Below are 27,524 nucleotides of genomic sequence, written 5' to 3'. Positions count from 1 at the left end.
TCCCCAGGATGGCAGATCGATAGCCACCATACCAGGATGGGGGATATTATGCAACAATGGGTACATTATACCAGAATGGGGACATTATGTCAGAATTAGGTCATTATGCCAGAATGTGAGACACTGTAACCGAATGGAGTGCATTGTACCAGGATGGGGGACATTAAACCAGGGCGAGGGACATTAAACCAGTATGATGGTCATTAAACCAGTATGATGGTCATTATACCAGGATGGGGACATTATACCAGAATGGGGACACTATACTAGTATGGCGACATTTTACCAAGATGAAGGACACTATATCAGAATGGGGACAATATATCAGAATGGGGACAATATACCAGGAAGGGGGGCATTAAATCAGAATGGGGACATTATATCAGAATGGGGAAATTATACCAGAATTTGGGACATTATACCAGAATAATGGACACTATACCAGAATGGGGTACACCATACCCGGATGGGTGACACTATATCAGAATTGGGACATTATATCACAATGATGATGTTATACCAGGATGGTGGAAATTATATCACAATGATGATATTATACCGGTATGGTGGATATTATAGCAGCATGGGGGACATTATGCCAGAACTGGAGATACTATAGCAGGATGTGGGGCATTATACCAGCTTTGGGGACATTATAGCAGAATTGGGAGCATTACACCAGCATGGGGGATATTATACCAGTTTAGAGACATTATACCATAATGGGGACATTATATCAGAATGGGGACACTATACCAGGATGGAGACATTAAACCAGAATGAAGGAAATTATGCCAGAATTGGGACATTACCAGACAGGGGCACAGGTGGGGGAAAATGTTATAGCATAAGGCCCTGTATGTGGGAGATTATTACAAGAAGGAGCCAGGATGGGGGACATTCCTACATAGGGAGAGAACACATATACTGTATCTTTTTAGGATCCAGAACGCTACAAGGGCCCATACATCTGACCAACATGCAGGTGGGGGTCTATCAGACTCTCGTTACTCCACTGGGTGGGACCAGATCATTTCCAGGACTCCTTGTTCTTTACATTGAAGATAATTCTTAATGACATTGGCTGTATGTTTGGGGTTGTTGTTCTGCTGAAGAAAACATTTGGATCCAATCAGACACCTCCCTGATGATATTGCATGATGGCTAAGTATCTGCCTCTATATCTCAGCATTGAGGGAACCAATAATTCTAACCCAATTCCCACTTCCATTTGCTGAAATGCAGCCCCAAACTTACAGGACCCTCCACCGTGCTTATGGATCACTATTGCCCACAGACACTCATTATTGTACTGCTCTCCAGCCCTTTAGTGAACAAAATCTCTTCTGTAATAACAAAATTTTTCATATTTGGACTCAACCGTCCAGAGCACATCCTGCCAATTTTCTACACCCTGGTTCCTCTGTTTTAATGCATAGTTGAGTCACTTGGCCTTGTTTTGATGTGTAAGATATGGCTTTTTCACCACAATTCTGCTATGAAGAGAACTTCTGGCTAGTCTTCTCTGAACAGTAGATGAGTGAAGCTGAGTCCCACTGGTTGCTGCCAGTTCTGAGCTCATGGCACTGCTGGACATCTTCCGCTTTTGAAGGAAAGTAACCGTAATGTGTCATACATCTGCTGCACTAAGTTTCCTTGGCCGATCACTGCATCTACTGACCTCAACGTTGCACATTTTCTTGTGCTTCTTCATAAGTGCTTGAATGACACATCTTGAACCCTCAATCTGCATTGACATTTGTGCCTTAGAGACCTTGCTGATGTAGTATAACTTCCTTGTGTATTCTTGCTCAGTCTTGCCATGGTGTATGACCAGACACCTGACTGTATTATTACAAAATCCCTGACTTTGCGCAGGTGTACCTAGAAGAATTGATGATGTTTTAAAGTGAAAAGTTGGTCACACCAAATATTGATTGGATCTAGATTTTTTGTTTGTTCATTCACTTGTATTTTGTTAATTGATTAAATAAATCATTAACATTTCTATTTTTGAAGCGTTCTTACTTTACACCATTTTTTTACACCTTTCTAGAAATTATTTTTACGTGATTGTGTCTTTTATTTGCTCATTAATAATCTGATATATCTTTTGGTATTTTGTGTATAGTTGTTTTTTTGCTGTTGGGGTAAATTGTAGGATATTAATTTCAGAGTGGTTTCCTGATCCTTTGATTGTAGGAATGAGTGGTATATATGTGCTAATAAATTAGGACAAAACATAGGAAATTTAGGAAAAAACTGAACATCTCAGCAGTAATAACATGCTGATTGTGATGTCATGAAGATGACTTGAATTTCCACCAATCAGAGATCAGCATGTTTCAGGTCACCCAGATAGAACAGTCCATGAAACATGAGTCACGGCCACTGTGAGGTCATAATGCTGATTAGAATTTCCACCAGCCAGAAAACAGAACCACCCAGAAGAACCACCCAGGAGGTATGAGTCATCGCCACTGTGAGGTCATAATGCTGACCAATCACAGAGCAGCCACACTCAGATTTTCCACCAATCAGAGAGCAGCCACACCCAGATTTTCCACCAATCAGAGATCAGCAGTGGGTATAAATAGCCGCTGCCGCCTGCCCGGCTTAGCCTTGCACTGGTTGGGTCTCTCTTTTTTTCTCTCTCTTGGTATCTCCCGGTATCTCTCCCTCCCCTCTCTCTTCTCTCTCACTCTTTGACCCAACGGCCCTCTAAAGGGCTACCCCAAATGCGTAAAAGATAGAACCAATATTTGTGTTGTTTGTCCGTTTTATGAGCCTGTGATTAACCCCTTCCCACTCTTTGCCATATATATATTATATGCATAGTATGAGCAGGTGGGCCTTAAAGGGAATTTAAAGGACAAACATATTGATGGCCTATCCCCTGGTTAGCTCATTAATATCAGATTTGTGGGGGTCCGGCACGTGGCACCTCCACTACTCAGTTGTTTGAAACTCTGGCAGAGGTCAGATGTAAACATTGTTGAGGAGCTGAACATCACAGCTCTGGTCACTGTGTAGTGGCTGCTACCTGGTGCTGCAGATCAGCTCCTATTACATGAATATTAGCTGACTTGCAGGACCCACAGTACAGTGAATGGAGCAGTGATGTTCAGATCTTCAAACTATTTACATCTGAGCGTCGCAAACAAGTGATGGGTAGAGCCAGTGCCGCGTGTCGGAGCCCACCGTTCTGATATTGATAACCCATCCCCAGGATGGCAGCTCAGTAGATACCATACCAGGATGGGGGACATTATGCCAGAATGGATACATTATACCAGAATGGGGACATTATATCAGAATTAGGTCATTATGCCAGAATGTGAGACACTGTAACAGAATGGAGTACATTGTACCAGGATGGGGGACATTAAACCAGGGCGAGGGACATTAAACAGTATAATGGTCATTAAACCAGGATGGGGGGCATTATACCAGGATGGGGACATTATACCAGAATGGGGACACTATACTAGTATGGGGACATTTTACCAAGATGAAGGACACTATATCAGAATGGGGACAATATATCAGAATGGGGACAATATACCAGGAAGGGGGACATTAAATCAGAATTGGGACATTATATCAGAATGGGGAAATTATACCAGAATTGGGGACATTATACTAGAATAAGGGACACTATACCAGAATGGGGTACACCATACCCGGATGGGTGACACTATATCAGAATGGGAACATTATATCACAATGATGATGTTATACCAGGATGGGGGACATTATATCACAATGATGATATTATACCAGTATAAGGGATATTATAGCAGCATGGGGGACATTATGCCAGAACTGGAGATACTATACCAGGATGTGGGGCATTATATCAGCTTTGGTGACATTATAGCAGAATTGGGAGCATTACACCATCATGGGGGTATATTATACCAGATTAGAGATATTATACCAAAAGGGGGACATTATATCAGAATGGGGACACTATTCCAGGATGGGGACATTAAACCAGAATGAAGGAAATGATGCCAGAATGGGGACATTACCAGACAGGGGCACAGGTGGGGGAAAATGTTATAGCATAAGGCCCAGCATGTGGGAGATTATTACAAGAAAGAGCCAGGATGGGAGACATTGCTACATAGGGAGAGAACACATATACTGTATCTTTATAGGATCCAGAACGCTACAAGGGCAAATACATCTGACCAACATGCAGGTGGGGGCCTATCAGACTCTAGTTACTCCACTGGGTGGGACCATATCATTTCCAGGACTCCTTGTTCTTTACATTGAAGATAATTCTTAATGACATTGGCTGTACATTTGGGGTTGTTGTTCTGCTGAAGAAAACATTTGGATCCAATCAGACACCTCCATGATGATATTGCATGATGGATAAGTATCTGCCTCTATATCTCAGCATTGAGGGAACCAATAATTCTAACCCAATTCCCACTTCCATTTGCTGAAATGCAGCCCCAAACTTACAGGACCCTCCACCGTGCTTATGCATCACTATTGCCCACAGACACTCATTATTGTACTGCTCTCCAGCCCTTCAGTGAACAAAATCTCTTCTGTATTAACAACATTTTTCATATTTTGACTCAACCGTCCAGAGCACATCCTGCCAATTTTCTACACCCTGGTTCCTCTGTTTTAATGCATAGTTGAGTCACTTGGCCTTGTTTTGATGTGGAAGATATGGCTTTTTCGCCACAATTCTGCTATGAAGACCACTTCTGGCCAGTCTTCTCTGAACAGTAGATGAGTGAAGCTGAGTCCCACTGGTTGCTGCCAGTTCTGAGCTGATGGCACTGCTGGACATCTTCCGCTTTTGAAGGAAAGTAACCATAATGTGTCATACATCTGCTGCACTAAGTTTCCTTGGCCGACCACTGCATCTACTGACCCCAACGTTGCACATTTTCTTGCTTCTTCATAAGTGCTTGAATGACACATCTTGAACCCTCAATCTGCTTTGAAATTTGTGCCTTAGAGACCTTGCTGATGTAGTATAACTTCCTTGTGTATTCGCGCTCAGTCTTGCCATGGTGTATGACCGGACACCTGACTGTATTATTACAAAATCCCTGACCTTGCGCAGGTGTACCTGGAATAATTGATGCTGTTTTAAAGTGAAAAGTTGGTCACACCAAATATTAATTGGATCTAGATTTTTCGTTTGTTCATTCACTTTGTATCACTTTGTATTTTGTTAATTGATTAAATAAATCATTAACATTTCTATTTTTGAAGCGTTCTTACTTTACAGCATTTTTTCTACACCTTTCTAAAAATTATTTTTATGTGATTGTGTCTTTTATTTGCTCATTAATAGTGTTGAGCGATACCTTCCGATATCAAGAAATATCGTATCGGATTGGATCGGACCGATACCCAAAAAGTATCGGATATCGCTGATTCCGATACCGGAAACCAATGCAAGTCAATGGGACACAAATATCGGAATGAAAATAAACCCTTTCTTTCCTTGCAGGTTAATTCTACATGAAGTAAAACAACTAAGAATAATGTTGAATGTATAACGCGAAAAGCCGGCAATTCATCAGCGCATACACCGGTACCCGACAATTTACAACAGAAAGAATAGAGCTTCACACATAGATTAGATAGATAGAAACATGTCAGTGAAATATATATGAAGTACTGTGACAGTGTTGATTACTGTACTTGTCATTTAGTGTAAAGGATTTATTAAAAAAAATAATAGTGTTTTCATGCACTGTCTCTTTAAAAAAGCCGGCCGGCAATTCAGCAGCGGTACCCGACAATTTAGAATAGAAGGAATAGAGAATCACACATAAATTAGATAAATAGAAACATGTCAGTCACATATATATGAAGTACAGTGACAGTGTTGATTACTGTACTTGTCATTTAGTGTTAAAATAAAGGATTTATTTAAAAAAAAATTGGCGTGGGGTTCCCCGTAATTTTAGGCTCTAGCGGAGGTTAAGCAGACGGCTGGGGCAGATGTTTAAAGCCTGGGAAGGGGGTAATACCCACGGAGCTTCCCAGGCTACTAATATCAGCCCCCAGCTGAATACCTAGCCTTTACTAGCTATTAAAATGGGGGGCCCCCCAAAAAAATGACGTGGGGTCCCCCCTAATTTAATAGCTAGCAAAGGCTAGGCAGACAGCTGGGGGCTGATATTAATAGCCCAGGAAGGGTGCCATGAATATTGGCCCCCTCCCAGGCTAGAAACACCAGCCGTCAGTCACCCCAGAAATGGCGCATCCATAGGATGCGCCAATTCTGGCATTTAGCCTCGCTCTTCCCACTGCCCTGTAGCGGTAGCAGTGGGGTAATAGGGTTGGGGTTGATGTCAGCTTATAATGCCAGCTGACATCAAACCCAGGTTAGTAATGGAGAGGCGTCTATAAGACACCCCCATTACTAACCCCATAGTCAAAGTTAAAAAAAAAAAACACAAACACCCAGAATAAAGTCCTTTAATTGAAATAAACACACAATTCTTTATTGTTCTAAATTAAACTCTACTTACCATCACGCCCATTCCAGCTGAAGCCAACGATCTCCTGCAATAAAAGAAAAATAATAAAGCAACATCATCCTTACCTTTCCATGGTTCCCACGACAGCTTCAGCTCTGCTACATCGAGATGACAGGCTGGACCGCAGCAGAACGCTGCCATCCAGCCTGTCATCCCGCGGACACTGAGAAGTGCAGGCTTGCTTGCGCTCCTCAGTGTCTCGCTGTGACGGCATAAAGATGAGCCGAGGTCATGTCCAATGAACTCGGCTCACCTCATGCACGTCACTGACAGCGTGGGAAAATTCTCCTGCACTCAGCACTTAGAATTCTCCCACGCTGTCAGTGATGTGCATGAGGTGAGCCGAGTTCATTGGACATGACCTCGGCTCATCTTTATGCCGTCACAGCGAGACACTGAGGAGCGCAAGCAAGCCTGCACTTCTCAGTGTCCGCGGGATGACAGGCTGGATGGCAGCGTTCTGCTGCGGTCCAGCCTGTCATCTCGATGTAGCAGAGCTGAAGCTGTCGTGGGAACCATGGAAAGGTAAGGATGAGGCTGCTTTATTTTTCTTTTATTGCAGGAGATCGTTGGCTTCAGCTGGAATGGGCGTGATGGTAAGTATGGTTTAATTTAGAACAATAAAGAATTGTGTGTTTATTTCAATTAAAGGACTTTTTTCTGGGTGTTGTGTTTTTTTTAAATACTTTACTAGAAATTCATGGTGGTCATGTCTAATATTGGCGTGACCCCATGAATTTCGGGCTTAGGGCCAGCTGATAATGCCAAGCTGGCCCTAACCCCTTTATTACCCAGTGAGCCACCGCACCAGGGCCCTGGATGAGTTGGGTACAGCGCCAGAAGATGGCACTTCTATGAACGCGCCATTTTGCGGGGTGGCTGCGGACTGCAATTTGCAGCGGGGGTGGCCCAGAAAGCTTGGGCCTCCCAGCGCTGTGGATTCCAGCCCCCAGCTGCCTAGTTGTACCTGGCTGGATACAAAAACAGGGCGAAGCCCCACGTCAATTTTTTTTAAATTATTTCATGAAATAATTAAAAAAAAAGGGCTTCCCTATATTGTTGTGTCCAGCCAGGTACAAATAGGCAGCTGGTGGTTGGGGGCAGCCCGTTCCTGCCTGCTGTACCTGGCTGGACACAAATATAGTGCGAAGCCCCACGTCAATTTTTTTTTAATTATTTCATGAAATAATTTAAAAAAAAGGGCTTCCTTATATTGTTGTGTTCGGCCAGGTACAAATAGGCAGCTGGGAGTTGGGGGCAGCCCGTCCCTGGTTGCTGTACCTGGCTGGCATACAAAAATATGGCAAAGCCCACGTCAGAATTTTTGGGAAAAATTAATTAAAAAATAAATATTAATTTAGGGACTGCATCTTTATTAACCCCTCAAGTGTCATTTAGTGTTAAAATAAAGGATTTATTAAAAATAAAATTGGCGTGGGATCCCCCATAATTTTAGTCTCTAGCGGAGGTTAAGCAGACGGCTGGGGCAGATGTTTGAAGCTTGGGAAGGGGGTAATACCCACGGAGCTTCCCAGGCTACTAATATCAGCCCCCAGCTGAATACCTAGCCTTTACTAGGTATTAAAATGGGAGACCCCCCCAAAAAATGATGTGGGGTCCCCCCTATTTTAATAGCTAGCAAAGGCTAGGCAGACAGCTGGGGGCTGATATTAATAGCCCAGGAAGGGTGCCATGAATATTGGCCCCCTCCCAGGCTAGAAACACCAGCCGTCAGCCGCCCCAGAAATGGCGCATCCATAGGATGCGCCAACTCTGGCACTTAGCCTCGCTCTTCCACGCTGCCCTGGTGCGGTGGCAGGGGGTAATAGTGGTGGGGTTCATGTCAGCGCCAGCTGCCACGAAGCCCAGGTTAGTAATGATGGGCGTCTATAAGACACCCCCATTACTAACCTACAAAGTGTTAAAAATAAAAAACACACACTACACCCAGAAAAAAAATAATTTATTTGAAATAAAACACACCATTTTATTTAATTCTTAGTTTACTAAAAAAAAAAATAGTTACCTGTCCACGTTCCTGCGCTGATCTCCCATGCACAGCTGTCACATCTGGAGATGGTAAGCTCACGCTGCCGGGAACACGTCCGCTCCCGGCAGCGGGAGCCACTGACTGAGGTCACCGGAGTGCATTCAGTCAGCGCAGCTCCGGTGACCTCCTTTACGGCACTGCTGTATCGTGGGAATTTCTCACGGTACAGCGGGGCCATAAAGCAGCTAACCGGAGCAGCGCTGCCTGAACTTCGGCGAACCCGCTTATGCAATGACGGGGCTGCTTTACGGCCCCGTCATTCTAGCGGCGGCGGCGGTTCAGAGCGGTCACATTCTATGTGGCTGCTATAAACTGGAGATCTTCGTGGGACACTCGTGGACTACTACGGAGGGGTAAGGATAAGGTTGTGGCTTATTATTTTAAATTTTATTACAGGAGATCGATGGCTTCGGGGAATTAGGTGTCTAGGTGAGTATAGGTGTAGGTTTTTATTTTTTACTTTATTTTAGGTGGCGATTGGCGGGGACAGGTAATGTATAAACTAATTTATTTTAGGCAACCACTGGCCACCAATGAAATGTATTTAAAATTTATTGGGGACTAAAAACTAAAAAAAGATAAAACATGTATAGGGCCAAAATAACATATGGGGTAGTTTAAATAGCAGGATCAGGCTGATGGGAACTACTGCTCCCATCAAGCTGATCCTGCTGGCACAAGTGGACGGGGGACAGACATAGGCCGATGGGAGTAGTAGTGTCACATCGGCCTATGTTTGCCTGCACGCACACACCCACAGACATCGCACAGACACCGCGCACACCCGCACATATCGCACAGACACCCCGCACACACCCGGAGACATCGCACACACACCACGCACACCCGCACACATCGCACAGACACCCCGCACACCCGCAGACATCGCACAGACACCGCGCACACACCTGCACAGACACCCCGCACACACCGCACACACACCGCACACACATCACGCACACCCGCACACATCGCACAGACACCCACACACACCAATCATGACCGGTCTGGGAGGTGAGGCTGACCTGTGCGACCGTGGGAAAGTTCATGTGAGTTCATGCAATGCAGTCAAGCATGAACTGACATGAACCCTCTGAGGGCAGCGGCTACTTCAAATGAACAGCTGATCAGCATCACCTGATACCTCAGCTGTTCATTTGAAATAACTGGCGGGAAAGCGCAGCACAGAACGGGAAAGCCGGCGGTGAAGTCTTTTCACTGCCGGCTTCCCCGCCCGGGTCCTTCGCTCCCCGCTCCTTGGTGCTGCGCTCCCCGCCCGGTCCTAACTTACGATCGGGATGGGAGGTGGCGAGGGGAGCGGAGGATCGGGGTGGGAGGCTGCGGGGAAGCGAGTGTGGGGCTGTGTGATTGTTTAAAAGCCGGCGGCTTTTTACCGCCCGCCGGCTTTTAAACAATCAGGAGAATTCTCTCACGCTAGGATGGCATTCTGATGACAGGCTGGATCGCAGCTGAGCGCTGCCATCCAGCTTGTCATCCTTCAGAGACACTGCAGAGCGCAGGCATTATGGGAACTTCCGATTCTGGTATTCGATATTCTAAAAGTATCGGAATTAAGTATCAGAATTCCGATACCGCGAATATCGGCCGATACCCGATATTTCAGTATCGGAATGCTCAACACTAGTCATTAATAATCTGATATATCTTTTGGTATTTTGTGTATAGTTGTTATTTTGCTGTTGGGGTAAATTGTAGGATATTGATTTCAGAGTGGTTTCCTGATCCTTTGATTGTAGGAATGAGTGGTATATATGTGCTAATAAATTAGGACAAAACGTAGGAAATTTAGGAAAAAACTGAACATCTCAGCAGTAATAACATGCTGATTGTGATGTCATGAAGATGACTTGAATTTCCACCAATCAGAGATCAGCATGTTTCAGGTCACCCAGATAGAACAGTCCATGAAACATGAGTCACGGCCACTGTGAGGTCATAATGCTGATTAGAATTTCCACCAGTCAGAAAACAGAACCGCCCAGAAGAACCACCCAGGAGGTATGAGTCATCGCCACTGTGAGGTCATAATGCTGAGCAATCACAGAGCAGCCACACCCAGATTTTCCACCAATCAGAGATCAGCAGTGGGTATAAATAGCCGCTACCACCTGCCCGGCTTAGCCTTGCACTGGTTGGGTCTCTCTTTTTTTCTCTCTCTTGGTATCTCCCGGTATCTCTCCCTCCCCTCTCTCTTCTTTCTCTCTCTCTCTTTGACCCAACGGCCCTCTTAAGGGCTACCCCAAATGTGTAAAGATAGAACCAATATTTGTGTTGTTTGTCCGTTTTATGAGCCTGTGATTAACCCCTTCCCACTCTTTGCCATATATATATTATATACATAGTATGTGCAGGTGGGCCTTAAAGGGAATTTCCAGGACAAACTTATTGATGGCCTATCCCCTGGTTAGCTCATTAATATCAGATTTGTGGGGGTCCGGCACGTGGCACCTCAACTACTCAGTTGTTTGAAACTCTGGCAGAGGTCAGATGTAAACATTGTTGTGGAGCTGAACATCACAGCTCTGGTCACTGTGTAGTGGCCGCTCCCTGGTGCTGCAGATCAGCTCCTATTACATGAATATTAGCTGACTTGCAGGACCCACAGTACAGTGAATGGAGCAGTGATGTTCAGATCTTCAAACTATTTACATCTGAGCGTTGCAAGCAAGTGATGGGTAGAGCCAGTGCCGCGTGTCGGAGCCCACCAATCTGATATTGATAACCCACCCCCAGGATAAATCATCATTATTATACTACTGGAAACTCCATTAATGGATTGTCTGGGATTAATAACTCGAGCCCCTTCTTTAAGGAAAAACAGTCCCTAACTGGTCACAGGATGAATGTGGGATTTAGGTCACCCATTTACTGCAATGTAGCTGGCAATGCCACCCAGCGGATCTAAGCAAGTCCTGGGGCCACAACAATATACAGCCAGTGCCCGAGTATAGGATGGAAGATTAAAAAAAAATCTTCAAAAATGTATTTAGTGTGAGGCATACATCAAAAATACATGCAATGCTTTTCCTGACAACTCTGAGTTTTATAATGTGGAAAAAAACATTTAAAAAAACACTGTGTGAACATAACCCTAACTGCATTGTGACTGTGTATATACATATATAAGCTGCCCCTCCCCCACCATGTGAGCATTCTCAGCGTGTACTGACCAATTCTGTCCACCAGGTGGCAACAGCAGGAAATTACAGCGATGAGACAAGCACTGCATGACATGATATATGTATACTGTATATGTGTGTATATATGTATACTGTATATGTGTGTATATATGTATACTGTATATGTGTGTATATGTATACTGTATATGTGTGTATATGTATACTGTATATGTGTGTATATGTATGTATACTGTATATGTGTGTATATATATGTATACTGTATATGTGTGTGTGTATATGTATACTGTATATGTGTGTATATATATGTATACTGTATATGTATGTATATATATATATGTATACTGTATATGTGTGTATATATATATGTATACTGTATATGTGTGTATATATGTATACTGTATGTGTGTGTATATATATGTATACTGTATATGTGTGTATATGTATACTGTATATGGGTGTATATATGTATACTGTATGTGTATATATATGTATACTGTATGTGTGTATATATATGTATACTGTATATGGGTGTGTATATGTATGTATACTGTATATGGGTGTGTATATGTATGTATACTGTATGTGTGTATATATGTATACTGTATATATGTGTATATATATGTATACTGTATATGGGTGTGTATATATATATATATATATGTATACTGTATGTGTGTATATATATATGTATACTGTATATGTGTGTGTATATATATGTATACTGTATTTGTGTATATATATGTATACTGTATATGTGTGTGTATATATGTATACTGTATATGTGTGTGTATATGTATACTGTATATGTGTGTGTATATATATGTATACTGTATGTGTGTATATATGTATACTGTATATATGTGTATATATATGTATACTGTATGTGTGTGTATATATATGTATACTGTATATGGGTGTGTATATATATGTATACTGTATATGTGTATATATATATGTATACTGTATATGTGTGTGTATATATATGTATACTGTATATGTGTGTATATATATATGTATACTGTATATGTGTGTGTATATATATGTATACTGTATGTGTGTATATATATGTATACTGTATATGTGTGTATATATGTATACTGTATGTGTGTGTGTATATATATGTATACTGTATATGTGTGTATATATATATGTATACTGTATATGTGTGTGTATATATATGTATACTGTATGTGTGTATATATATGTATACTGTATATGGGTGTATATATGTATACTGTATATGTGTGTGTATATGTACACTGTATATGTGTGTGTATATTTATACTGTATATGTGTGTATATATATGTATACTGTTTATGGGTGTATATATGTTTACTGTATATGTGTATATGTGTATATATGTATACTGTATATGTGTATATATGTATACTGTATATGTGTGTATATATGTATACTGTATGTGTGTATATATGTATACTGTATATGTGTGTATATGTATACTGTATATGTGTGTGTATATGTATACTGTATATGTGTGTATATATGTATACTGTATGTGTGTATATATGTATACTGTATATGGGTGTATATGTGTATACTGTATATGTGTGTGTATATATGTATACTGTATGTGTGTATATATATATGTATACTGTATATGTGTGTATATATGTATACTGTATATGTGTGTGTATATGTACACTGTATATGTGTGTGTATATTTATACTGTATATGTGTGTATATATATGTATACTGTTTATGGGTGTATATATGTATACTGTATGTGTGTATATATATGTATACTGTATATGTGTATATATGTATACTGTATATGTGTGTATATATATATACTGTATGTGTGTGTGTATATATGTATACTGTATATGTGTGTATATATATATACTGTATGTGTGTGTGTATATATGTATACTGTATATGTGTGTATATGTGTATACTGTATATGTGTGTATATATGTATACTGTATGTGTGTATATATATGTATACTGTATATGTGTGTATATATGTATACTGTATATGGGTGTATATATGTATACTGTATATGGGTGTGTATATATGTATACTGTATATGTGTGTATATATATGTATACTGTATATGTGTGTATATATGTATACTGTATGTGTGTGTGTATATATGTATACTGTATGTCTGTATATATATGTATACTGTATGTGTGTATATATGTATACTGTATATGTGTATATATGTATACTGTTTATGGGTGTGTATATGTGTATACTGTATATGTGTGTATATATGTATACTGTATATGTGTGTATATATATATGTATACTGTATATGTGTGTATATATGTATACTGTATATGTGTGTATATATGTATACTGTATGTGTGTATATATGTATACTGTATATGTGTGTATATATGTACACTGTATATGGGTATATATGTATACTGTATATGTGTGTGTATATGTATACTGTATATGTGTATATATGTATACTGTATATGTGTGTATATATATGTATACTGTATATGTGTGTGTATATGTATACTGTATATGGGTATATATGTATACTGTATATGTGTGTGTATATGTATACTGTATATGTGTATATATGTATACTGTATATGGGTGTATATATGTATACTGTATATGTGTGTGTATATATATGTATACTGTATATGTGTATATGTGTATACTGTATATGTGTGTATATATGTATACTGTATATGTGTGTATATATGTACACTGTATATGGGTATATATGTATACTGTATATGTGTGTGTATATATGTATACTGTATGTGTGTATATATATGTGTGTATATATGTATACTGTATATGGGTGTATATATGTATACTGTATATGTGTGTGTATATGTATACTGTATATGTGTATATATGTATACTGTATGTGTGTGTATATGTATACTGTATATGTGTGTATATGTATACTGTATGTGTGTATATATGTATACTGTATATGGGTGTGTATATATATGTTTACTGTATGTGTGTATATATATGTATACTGTATATGTGTGTGTATATATGTATACTGTATATGTGTGTATATATATGTATACTGTTTATGTGTGTATATATATATATGTATACTGTATATGTGTGTATATATGTACACTGTATATGGGTGTATATATATATATATGTATACTGTATGTGTATATATATACTGTATATGTGTGTATATGTATACTGTATATGTGTGTGTATATATGTATACTGTATATGGGTGTATATATATGTATACTGTATATGTGTGTATATATGTATACTGTATATGGGTGTATATGTGTACACTGTATATGGGTATATATATGTATACTGTATGTGTATATATGTATACTGTATATGTGTATATATATGTGTACTGTATATGGGTGTATATGTATACTGTATATGGGTGTATATATGTACACTGTATATGGGTATATATATGTATACTGTATATGTGTGTATATGTGTATACTGTATATGTGTGTATATGTGTATACTGTATATGTGTATATATATGTATACTGTATATGGGTGTATATGTATACTGTATATGGGTGTATATATGTACACTGTATATGGGTATATATATGTATACTGTATGTGTATATATGTATACTGTATATGTGTATATATATGTATACTGTATATGGGTGTATATGTATACTGTATATGGGTATATATATGTACACTGTATATGGGTATATATATGTATACTGTATATGGGTGTATATATGTATACTGTATATGGGTGTGTATATGTATACTGTATATGTGTATATATATGTATACTGTATATGGGTGTGTATATGTATACTGTATATGTGTGTATATGTGTATACTGTATATGTATGTGTATATATATATGTATACTGTATATGTGTATATATGTATACTGTATATGGGTGTATATATGTACACTGTATATGGGTATATATATGTATACTGTATGTGTATATATGTATACTGTATATGTGTGTATATGTGTATACTGTATATGTGTGTGTGTATATATGTATACTGTATATGTGTATATATATGTATACTGTATATGGGTGTATATGTATACTGTATATGGGTGTATATATGTACACTGTATATGGGTATATATATGTATACTGTATGTGTATATATGTATACTGTATATGTGTATATATATGTATACTGTATATGTGTGTATATGTATACTGTATATGGGTGTATATATATGTATACTGTATATGGGTGTATATATGTACACTGTATATGGGTATATATATGTATACTGTATGTGTATATATGTATACTGTATATGTGTATATATATGTATACTGTATATGGGTGTGTATATGTATACTGTATATGTGTGTATATATGTATACTGTATATGGGTGTATATATGTACACTTTATATGGGTATATATATATGTATACTGTATATGTGTATATATATGTATACTGTATATGGGTGTGTATATGTATACTGTATATGTGTATATATATGTATACTGTATATGTGTGTGTATATGTATACTGTATATGTGTATATATATGTATACTGTATATGTGTGTGTATATGTATACTGTATATGGGTGTGTATATATATGTATACTGTATATGTGTGTGTATATATATGTATACTGTATATGTGTATATATGTATACTGTATATGTGTGTATATATGTATACTGTATATGTGTGTATATATGTATACTGTTTATGGGTGTATATATGTATACTGTACATGTGTATATATATATGTATACTGTATATGTGTATATTTGTATACTGTATGTGTGTATATATGTATACTGTATGTGTGTATATATATATGTATACTGTATATGTGTGTGTGTGTGTATATATGTATACTGTATATGTGTGTATATATATATGTATACTGTATATGTGTGTGTATATATATATGTATACTGTATATGTGTGTATATATATATGTATACTGTATATGTGTATATATGTATACTGTATATGTGTGTGTATATGTATACTGTATATGTGTGTATATATATGTATACTGTATGTGTGTATATATATATATGTATACTGTTTATGTGTGTGTGTGTATATATATGTATACTGTATATGTGTGTGTATATATATATGTATACTGTATATGTGTGTATATATATATGTATACTGTATATGTGTATATATGTATACTGTATATGTGTGTGTATATGTATACTGTATATGTGTGTATATATATGTATACTGTATGTGTGTATATATATGTATACTGTATATGTGTGTGTATATATATATGTATACTGTATATGTGTGTGTGTGTATATATATGTATACTGTATATGTGTGTGTATATATATGTATACTGTATATGTGTGTGTGTGTATATATATGTATACTGTATATGTGTGTGTATATATATGTATACTGTATATGTGTGTGTGTGTATATATATGTATACTGTATATGTGTGTGCATATATATATGTATACTGTATATGTGTGTGTATATATATGTATACTGTATATGTGTGTGTATATATGTATACTGTATATGTGTGTGTATATATATATGTATACTGTATATGTGTGTGTATATATATGTATACTGTTTATGGGTCATAGTCATAGTCATAGTTAGTAAAGCCGAATAAAGACTTGCGTCCATCAAGTTCGACCTGTTAGTTCTGTAATTGCTACAGTTGATCCAGAGGAGGGCAAAAACCCCAAATGATTTGGCCAATCTTCACCTGAGGAAAAATTCCCTCCTGACTCTGAAACCAGCAGTCAGAATAAATCCCTGTATCAACTTACTATTTTATTTTATTTTTAAGTATATGCTGAAATCTGCCTGGTATCTAGAAATGCATCCAGTCCCCGCTTGAACTGGTGTAGTGAATCCGACATTACCGTCTCCTCACTCAGTGAATTCCATATTCTCACTGCTCTTACCGTAAAGAACCCCTTCCTATGCTGGTGCTGAAACCTTTTCTCTTCCAGTCTTAGTGAGTGCCCTCTTGTTACCGTAATATCCCTCCTTTTGAACAAATCCCGGGCAAGATCTCTATACTGTCCCCTAACATATTTGTACACATTTATTATGTCCCCCGCAACCTTCTCTTTTCCAGGCTGAATAGTCCTAGTTTTGCCAACCTCTCTGGGTATTGTAGTCCCTCCATTCCCTTTATTAATTTTGTTGCCCTCCTTTGTACCTTTTCAAGCTCATTTATATCCTTTCTATATATTGGGGCCCATAACTGAGCACAGTATTCCAAGTGTGGTCTGACCAGTGCTTTGTACAGTGGAAGAACAATGTTCTCATCCTTTGCAGCTATACCTCTTCTGATACATCCCATTACCCTGTTTGCCCTTACAGCAGCGGCCTGACTTTGGGCACTCCAATTTAGTTTGCTATCAATCAAGATGCCCAAGTCCTTCTCCATCTCTGAATTCCCCAATGATTTCCCATTCAGTGAGTACTGGTGACTTCCATTTTTCCTTCCCATATGTATGACCTTACATTTCTCCTCGTTAAACCTCATTTGCCATTTAATGCTCCACCTACCCAGCTTATCCAAATCCCTCTGTAGGTCTGCACTGTCCTCTTTTGTATTAATTGTTTTACATAACTTTGTGTCATCTGCAAATATTGATATTTTACTATTTATCCCGTTGACTATGTCGTTAATAAAGATATTAAATAACATTGGGCCTAGTACAGACCCCTGTGGTACCCCACTAGTGACGCTTACCCAATCTGAGTATATTCCATTTATAACCACCCTCTGCCTTCTATCCTTTAGCCAGTTAGCTACCCACTTGCAGACATTTTCCCCTAGCCCCATCATTCTCATTTTGTATACCAACCTATTATGTGGCACGCTATCGAACGCTTTTGAGAAGTCGAGATACACGACATCCACTGGTTCCCCCTGATCTACTCGAGAGCTAACCTCCTCGTAGAAGTCAATCAGGTTTGTTTGGCAGGAGCGATTCCTCATGAATCCATGTTGGTTCGGGATTAAAAGATTATTAGCATCAAGATGCTCCATAATTGCCTCTTTAATGAAGCTTTCAAAAATTTTGCCCACAACGGACGTCAGACTCACCGGCCGATAGTTTCCGGCGTCACTTTTCGCTCCCTTTTTGAATATTGGCACTACATTCGCCTGTCGCCAATCAAGTGGTACAGACCCAGTCTCAACAGAGTCCTTAAATATAAGATATAACGGTCTGTCTATCACATTACTTAGTTCCCTTAGTACCCGTGGGTGTATGCCATCAGGTCCTGGTGATTTGTTTATTTTAATGTGTATACAGTATACAGTATATGTATACTGTATATGTATATATATGTATACTGTATATGTGTATATATGTATACTGTATATGTGTGTATATGTATACTGTATGTGTGTATATATATGTATACTGTATATGTGTGTGTGTATATATATGTTTACTGTATATGTGTGTGTATATATATGTATACTGTATATGTGTGTATATATGTATACTGTATGTGTGTGTATATATATGTATACTGTATATGTGTGTGTGTATATATATACTGTATATGTGTATATATGTATACTGTATATGTGTATATATGTATACTGTATATGTGTGTGTATATATGTATACAGTATATGTGTGTATATATGTATACTGTATGTGTGTGTATATATATGTATACTGTATATGTGTGTATATATATATATATGTATATGGGTGTGTATATGTATACTGTATATGTGTATATATATGTATACTGTATATGTGTGTATATGTATACTGTTTATGTGTGTATATATATGTATACTGTATGTGTGTATGTATATGTATACTGTATATGTGTGTATATGTATACTGTATATGTGTGTATATATATGTATACTGTATGTGTGTATGTATATGTATACTGTATATGGGTGTGTATATATATGTATACTGTATATGTGTATATATGTATACTGTATATGTGTGTATATGTATACTGTATGTGTGTATATATATGTATACTGTATATGTGTGTGTGTATATATATGTTTACTGTATATGTGTGTGTATATATATGTATACTGTATATGTGTGTATATATGTATACTGTATGTGTGTGTATATATATGTATACTGTATATGTGTGTGTGTATATATATACTGTATATGTGTATATATGTATACTGTATATGTGTATATATGTATACTGTATATGTGTGTGTATATATGTATACAGTATATGTGTGTATATATGTATACTGTATGTGTGTGTATATATATGTATACTGTATATGTGTGTATATATATATATATGTATATGGGTGTGTATATGTATACTGTATATGTGTATATATATGTATACTGTATATGTGTGTATATGTATACTGTTTATGTGTGTATATATATGTATACTGTATGTGTGTATGTATATGTATACTGTATATGTGTGTATATGTATACTGTATATGTGTGTATATATATGTATACTGTATGTGTGTATGTATATGTATACTGTATATGGGTGTGTATATATATGTATACTGTATATGTGTGTATATATATGTATACTGTATATGTGTGTGTATATATACTGTATATGTGTTTATATATATGTACACTGTATATGTGTGTATATATATGTATACTGTATATGTGTGTATATATACTGTATATGTGTATATATGTATACTGTATATGTGTATATATGTATACTGTATATGTGTGTATATATATGTATACTGTATATGTGTGTATATGTATACTGTATATGTGTGTGTATATGTATACTGTATATGTGTATATATGTATACTGTATATGGGTGTATATATATATGTTTACTGTATATGTGTGTGTATATATATGTATACTGTATATGTGTGTGTGTGTATATATATGTATACTGTATATGTGTGTGTATATATATGTATACTGTATATGTGTGTGTGTGTATATATATGTATACTGTATATGTGTGTGTATATATATATGTATACTGTATATGTGTGTGTATATATATGTATACTGTATATGTGTGTGTATATATGTATACTGTATATGTGTGTGTATATATATATGTATACTGTATATGTGTGTGTATATATATGTATACTGTTTATGGGTCATAGTCATAGTCATAGTTAGTAAAGCCGAATAAAGACTTGCGTCCATCAAGTTCGACCTGTTAGTTCTGTAATTGCTACAGTTGATCCAGAGGAGGGCAAAAACCCCAAATGATTTGGCCAATCTTCACCTGAGGAAAAATTCCCTCCTGACTCTGAAACCAGCAGTCAGAATAAATCCCTGTATCAACTTACTATTTTATTTTATTTTTAAGTATATGCTGAAATCTGCCTGGTATCTAGAAATGCATCCAGTCCCCGCTTGAACTGGTGTAGTGAATCCGACATTACCGTCTCCTCACTCAGTGAATTCCATATTCTCACTGCTCTTACCGTAAAGAACCCCTTCCTATGCTGGTGCTGAAACCTTTTCTCTTCCAGTCTTAGTGAGTGCCCTCTTGTTACCGTAATATCCCTCCTTTTGAACAAATCCCGGGCAAGATCTCTATACTGTCCCCTAACATATTTGTACACATTTATTATGTCCCCCGCAACCTTCTCTTTTCCAGGCTGAATAGTCCTAGTTTTGCCAACCTCTCTGGGTATTGTAGTCCCTCCATTCCCTTTATTAATTTTGTTGCCCTCCTTTGTACCTTTTCAAGCTCATTTATATCCTTTCTATATATTGGGGCCCATAACTGAGCACAGTATTCCAAGTGTGGTCTGACCAGTGCTTTGTACAGTGGAAGAACAATGTTCTCATCCTTTGCAGCTATACCTCTTCTGATACATCCCATTACCCTGTTTGCCCTTACAGCAGCGGCCTGACTTTGGGCACTCCAATTTAGTTTGCTATCAATCAAGATGCCCAAGTCCTTCTCCATCTCTGAATTCCCCAATGATTTCCCATTCAGTGAGTACTGGTGACTTCCATTTTTCCTTCCCATATGTATGACCTTACATTTCTCCTCGTTAAACCTCATTTGCCATTTAATGCTCCACCTACCCAGCTTATCCAAATCCCTCTGTAGGTCTGCACTGTCCTCTTTTGTATTAATTGTTTTACATAACTTTGTGTCATCTGCAAATATTGATATTTTACTATTTATCCCGTTGACTATGTCGTTAATAAAGATATTAAATAACATTGGGCCTAGTACAGACCCCTGTGGTACCCCACTAGTGACGCTTACCCAATCTGAGTATATTCCATTTATAACCACCCTCTGCCTTCTATCCTTTAGCCAGTTAGCTACCCACTTGCAGACATTTTCCCCTAGCCCCATCATTCTCATTTTGTATACCAACCTATTATGTGGCACGCTATCGAACGCTTTTGAGAAGTCGAGATACACGACATCCACTGGTTCCCCCTGATCTACTCGAGAGCTAACCTCCTCGTAGAAGTCAATCAGGTTTGTTTGGCAGGAGCGATTCCTCATGAATCCATGTTGGTTCGGGATTAAAAGATTATTAGCATCAAGATGCTCCATAATTGCCTCTTTAATGAAGCTTTCAAAAATTTTGCCCACAACGGACGTCAGACTCACCGGCCGATAGTTTCCGGCGTCACTTTTCGCTCCCTTTTTGAATATTGGCACTACATTCGCCTGTCGCCAATCAAGTGGTACAGACCCAGTCTCAACAGAGTCCTTAAATATAAGATATAACGGTCTGTCTATCACATTACTTAGTTCCCTTAGTACCCGTGGGTGTATGCCATCAGGTCCTGGTGATTTGTTTATTTTAATGTGTATACAGTATACAGTATATGTATACTGTATATGTATATATATGTATACTGTATATGTGTATATATGTATACTGTATATGTGTGTATATGTATACTGTATGTGTGTATATATATGTATACTGTATATGTGTGTGTGTATATATATGTTTACTGTATATGTGTGTGTATATATATGTATACTGTATATGTGTGTATATATGTATACTGTATGTGTGTGTATATATATGTATACTGTATATGTGTGTGTGTATATATATACTGTATATGTGTATATATGTATACTGTATATGTGTATATATGTATACTGTATATGTGTGTGTATATATGTATACAGTATATGTGTGTATATATGTATACTGTATGTGTGTGTATATATATGTATACTGTATATGTGTGTATATATATATATATGTATATGGGTGTGTATATGTATACTGTATATGTGTATATATATGTATACTGTATATGTGTGTATATGTATACTGTTTATGTGTGTATATATATGTATACTGTATGTGTGTATGTATATGTATACTGTATATGTGTGTATATGTATACTGTATATGTGTGTATATATATGTATACTGTATGTGTGTATGTATATGTATACTGTATATGGGTGTGTATATATATGTATACTGTATATGTGTATATATGTATACTGTATATGTGTGTATATGTATACTGTATGTGTGTATATATATGTATACTGTATATGTGTGTGTGTATATATATGTTTACTGTATATGTGTGTGTATATATATGTATACTGTATATGTGTGTGTATATATACTGTATATGTGTTTATATATATGTACACTGTATATGTGTGTATATATATGTATACTGTATATGTGTGTGTATATATACTGTATATGTGTTTATATATATGTATACTGTATATGTGTGTATATGTGTATACTGTATATGTGTGTGTATATATGTATACTGAATATGTGTGTGTATATGTATACTGTATATGTGTGTATATATGTATACTGTATATGTGTGTGTATATATGTATACTGAATATGTGTGTGTATATGTATACTGTATATGTGTGTGTATATGTATACTGTATATGTGTATATATGTATACTGTATATGTGTATATATGTTTACTGTATATGTGTGTATATATGTATACTGTATATGTGTGTGTATATATGTATACTGTATGTGTGTGTATATATATGTATACTGTATATGTGTGTGTGTATATATATACTGTATATGTGTATATATGTATACTGTATATGTGTATATATGTATACTGTATATGTGTGTGTATATATGTATACAGTATATGTGTGTATATATGTATACTGTATGTGTGTGTATATATATGTATACTGTATATGTGTGTATATATATATATATGTATATGGGTGTGTATATGTATACTGTATATGTGTATATATATGTATACTGTATATGTGTGTATATGTATACTGTTTATGTGTGTATATATATGTATACTGTATGTGTGTATGTATATGTATACTGTATATGTGTGTATATGTATACTGTATATGGGTGTATATATGTATACTGTATATGTGTGTATATATATGTATACTGTATGTGTGTATGTATATGTATACTGTATATGGGTGTGTATATATATGTATACTGTATATGTGTGTATATATATGTATACTGTATATGTGTGTGTATATATACTGTATATGTGTTTATATATATGTACACTGTATATGTGTGTATATATATGTATACTGTATATGTGTGTATATATACTGTATATGTGTATATATGTATACTGTATATGTGTATATATGTATACTGTATATGTGTGTATATATATGTATACTGTATATGTGTGTATATGTATACTGTATATGTGTGTGTATATGTATACTGTATATGTGTATATATGTATACTGTATATGGGTGTATATATATATGTTTACTGTATATGTGTGTGTATATATATGTATACTGTATATGTGTGTATATATGTATACTGTATGTGTGTATATATATGTATACTGTATATGTGTGTGTGTATATATATACTGTATATGTGTATATATGTATACTGTATATGTGTATATATGTATACTGTATATGTGTGTGTATATATGTATACTGTATATGTGTATATATGTATACTGTATGTGTGTGTATATATATGTATACTGTATATGGGTGTGTATATGTGTATATATATGTATACTGTATATGTGTGTATATGTATACTGTTTATGTGTATATATATATGTATACTGTATGTGTGTATGTATATGTATACTGTATATGTGTGTATATGTATACTGTATATGTGTGTATATATATGTATACTGTATGTGTGTATGTATATGTATACTGTATATGGGTGTGTATATATATGTATACTGTATATGGGTGTGTATATATATGTATACTGTATATGTGTGTGTATATATACTGTATATGTGTTTATATATATGTACACTGTATATGTGTGTATATATATGTATACTGTATATGTGTGTGTATATATACTGTATATGTGTTTATATATATGTATACTGTATATGTGTGTATATGTGTATACTGTATATGTGTGTGTATATATGTATACTGAATATGTGTGTGTATATGTATACTGTATATGTGTGTATATATGTATACTGTATATGTGTGTGTGTGTATATGTATACTGTATATGTGTATGTATATATGTATACTGTATATGTGTGTATATATATGTATACTGTATATGTGTGTATATGTATACTGTATATGTGTGTATATATATTTATACTGTATGTGTGTATATATATGTATACTGTATATGTGTGTATATGTATACTGTATATGGGTGTATATATGTACACTGTATATGTGTGTATATATATGTATACTGTATATGTGTGTATATGTATACTGTATATGTGTGTATATATATTTATACTGTATGTGTGTATATATATGTATACTGTATATGTGTGTATATGTATACTGTATATGGGTGTATATATGTATACTGTATATGTGTGTGTATATATGTATACTGTATATGTGTGTATATGTATACTGTATATGGGTGTATATATGTACACTGTATATGTGTGTGTATATATGTATACTGTATATGTGTATATATATGTATACTGTATATGTGTGTATAAATGTATACTGTTTATGGGTGTATATATGTATACTGTATATGTGTATATATGTATACTGTATATGTATACAGTATACATATATACACACACATATACAGTATACACATATACACACATATACAGTATACATATATACACATACATATACAGTATACACATATACACACATATACAGTATACATATATACACCCATATACAGTATACATATATATACACACATATACAGTATACATATATACACACACATATACAGTATACATATACACACATATACAGTATACACATATATACACACATATACAGTATACATATATACACACACATATACAGTATACATATACACACACATATACAGTATACATATATATATACACACATATACAGTATACATATATATACACACATATACAGTATACATATACACACACATATACAGTATACATATACACACACACATATACAGTATACATATATACACACATATACAGTATACATATATACACACACATATACAGTATACACATATACACACATATACAGTATACATATATACACATACAGTATACACATATACAGTATTCATATATACACCCATATACAGTATACATATATACGCACACATATACAGTATACATATACACACATATACAGTATACACATATATACACACATATACAGTATACATACAGTTATATGAAAAAGTTTGGGCACCCCTATTAATCTTAAGCTTAATGTTTTATAAAAATTGGTGTTTTTGCAGCAGCTATTTCAGTTTGATATATGTAATAACTGTTGGACACAGTAATGTTTCTGCCTTGAAATGAGGTTTATTGTACTAACAGAAAATGTGCAATCTGCATTCAAACAAAATTTGACAGGTGCATAAGTATGGGCACCCTTATCATTTTCTTGTTTTAAATACTCCTACCTACTTTTTACTGACTTACTAAAGCACTTTTTTTGGTTTTGTAACCTCATTGAGCTTTGAACTTCATAGCCACGTGTATGCAATCATGAGAAAAGCTACTTAAAGTGGCCACTTGCAAGTTGTTCTCCTGTTTGAATCTCCTCTGAAGAGTGGTATCATGGGCTCCTCAAAACAACTGTCAAATGATCTGAAAACAAAGAATATTCAACATAGTTGTTCAGGGGAAGGATACAAAAAGCTGTCTCAGAGATTTAACCTGTCAGCTTCCACTGTGAGGAACATAGTAAGGAAATGGAAGAACACAGGGACAGTTCTTGTTAAGGCCAGAAGTGGCAGGCCAAGAAAAACATCAGAAAGGCAGAGAAGAAGAATGGTGAGATCAGTCAAGGACAATCCTCAGACCACCTCCATAGAGCAGCAGCATCAACTTGCTGCAGATGGTGTCACTGTGCATCGGTCAACTATACAACGCACTTTGCACAAGGAGAAGCTGTATGGGAGAGTGATGCGAAAGAAGCCGTTTCTGCAAGCACGCCACAAACAGAGTCGGCTGAGGTATGCAAAAGCACATTTGGGGAAGCCAATTTCTTTTTGGAAGAAGGTCCTGTGGACTGATGAAACCAATATTGAGTTGTTTGGTCATACAAAAAGGTGTTATGCATGGCGGCAAAAAAACAGAGCATTCCAAGAAAAACACTTGCTACCCACAGTAAAATTTGGTGGAGGTTCCATCATGCTTTGGGGCTGTGTGGCCAATGCCGGCACCGGGAATCTTGTTAAAGTTGAGGGACGCATGGATTCCACTCAGTATCAGCAGATTCTTGACAATAATGTTCAAGAATCAGTGATAAAGTTGAAGTTACGCAGGGGATGGATCTTTCAGCAAGACAATGATCCAAAACACCGCTCCAAATCTACTCAGGCATTCATGCAGAGGAACAATTACAATGTTCTGGAATGGCCATCCCAGTCCCCAGACATG

Source organism: Phyllobates terribilis, unplaced genomic scaffold (genome assembly GCF_046119375.1).
Source record: "Phyllobates terribilis strain yellow unplaced genomic scaffold, ASM4611937v1 Scaffold_38__1_contigs__length_12584779, whole genome shotgun sequence".
NCBI lineage: Eukaryota > Metazoa > Chordata > Amphibia > Anura > Dendrobatidae > Phyllobates > Phyllobates terribilis.
Note: the sequence above shows the minus strand (reverse complement) of the source record.